This window comes from Notothenia coriiceps, unplaced genomic scaffold (genome assembly GCF_000735185.1).
Source record: "Notothenia coriiceps isolate Sejong01 unplaced genomic scaffold, NC01 NC01_scaffold00028928, whole genome shotgun sequence".
Taxonomy (NCBI): Eukaryota; Metazoa; Chordata; class Actinopteri; order Perciformes; family Nototheniidae; genus Notothenia; species Notothenia coriiceps.
The window spans coordinates 1-2,020 of NW_011361629.1; the positions used below are offsets into that span (position 1 = coordinate 1).

A 2,020-nucleotide genomic window follows, 5' to 3' on the forward strand; every position below is an offset into this window, starting at 1 on the left:
GGAGACGATAGGTTGGGACGTGTGCCGGAGACGATAGGTTGGGACGTGTCACGTGTGCCGGAGACGATAGGTTGGGACGTGTCACGTGTGCCGGAGACTATAGGTTGGGATGTGTCACGTGTGCCGGAGACGATAGGTCGGGATGTGTCACGAGATTTTTTTTTTTGGAGATGTGGGTACTGAGGAAAAGAGAGGGTTTTTTTTTTTATGACACTTTGTGAGTTTCCCGACACACCGGGGACACATATTTATGTAAGTGCATTTTGCATGATAGGACACCTTTAAGACATCTTGTTTACGGGCGTCACGTTCTCGAGATCATTTATATATCTTCTAAACAAAAGCAGAGACACAGAACTCGTACGATATCTTTCTAGAAAAACCCCTGTGGTGCGTGTGCACGTTTCTCTCTGAACTTATATCTCTATCTGTGCTTTTCCTTCAGCTCCTCGGTGCTAGCGTCCATCCTTCCAGCCTCCCATCATGGCGGATAAAAACACCAGGATCGCCATCGTCAACCACGACAAATGCAAACCTAAAAAATGTCGTCAGGAGTGCAAGAAGAGCTGCCCGGTGGTCCGCATGGGTGAGGAACCATTATACACAGAGACATACCTGGGGGAGAGTAGACTCAAAAATCTAATTTACGGGTTCAGAAAACTGGGAAAAAGAGCAATTCATTTGAAGAACAATCATGAAGTTGTATAAAGGTTACTTTCAGAAGTCATCACTAAAAGATAAGTGGCTTTTACGACATTATATCGAGGCTCAAGCAGCTGATTGACAGCCTTCCTCAAAGTCTAATCTTCTTATTTCCAGTAAATATTTAAGTTATTTGTTTGATTTCTTGTTATATTTTTGCCTCGTTTGCCTTGTTTGTGCTTTAGTTCTCCTGTAAAACGCTGTTACGATCCATATTTCTACACATTCTGTAAATCTGTACTTCACTACAGCCGTCAGGTGCTTGAAACCCTTCAAAATGCACCTGGAAAGTGCTTGAATTTGACTGTAATGTGTGTATAAATGTGTGTGTGTTTGCAGGTAAGCTGTGTATCGAGGTGACTCCTCAGAGTAAGATCGTCTGGATCTCTGAGTCTCTGTGTATAGGCTGCGGCATCTGCATCAAGGTAAACACGCCTGAACGCACACAGTACACTGTGTTTAATATTATAATGGGCCAGAAGCCAGGTAGGGTTACACGTAGGAGGAATTTGACTTGGTGCCGTGGTGCATACATACAAAATAACATTACATTAAAAAAAGAAAACGGATCAGAATTTGCTCTTCTATCGAATGTTTTGTGGGATATTTCTTGTTCGGCCGGCAGTAAATGGAGGATTTAAAGGGATTGATAATGTTTTTGTTTATTTAAAAACATTACAACAACAGCTGTGCACGTACATAACAACCCAAACAAAATAAACAATGCAATACAGCTATAGATACAAATAGAGTGGTGCAGTGACGAGTCCTAAAACCCGGAAGTGAGTTAGCATTTTACGACTTCCTGTTCCCTCGACAAAAAGCAATGAGATTTCTCCAGAGCAGTGGGCACCAACCTTTTTAAGCTCAAGATCACAGACCTCGGCCTAGGTGAAAGGCGAGATCTACCTATTGCAGAATTGAGTGAAAAAGACGGCCCAGACAATGCTTCCAATTTGAGCCCTTTTATATCTGGCTAATTGCATCTGAATTACTGTTACAATGAAGGCTCCATAATCAGCTCACGGCATATAGGCAGGGGTAAAGTGCTATTGGGGGGCGGACCTCACCTCCTCTAGGGGGGTTCCTCACCTCCTCTAGGGGGGTCCGGGGAAGATTTTTCTTTAAATATTGAAGTTGAAAGCATCAATCTGGTGCACTTTGAGAGCAACATGAAGAGATCTATGGATACATCTCTCAACACCCAGATGAAACAGAACTGTAAACAGATTTACTTTTTCTTTATGGATATTTTACAAATCACTCCCCTTTCAAACTGTATTCTTGTTTTACTGACATACTGTTTTTCATTTATTCT

General features: G+C 42.3%; 1 long non-coding RNA gene across 1 annotated transcript; it reads left to right on the forward strand.

Annotated features, from left to right (window-relative positions):
* The first annotated feature begins 450 nt into the window (after positions 1 to 450).
* Positions 451 to 1,126, forward strand: LOC104958533 (uncharacterized). The gene is made up of 2 exons (XR_799776.1): positions 451 to 586; positions 1,042 to 1,126. It is a non-coding gene; the product is annotated as an uncharacterized lncRNA (long non-coding RNA).
* The last annotated feature ends 894 nt before the right edge of the window (positions 1,127 to 2,020 follow it).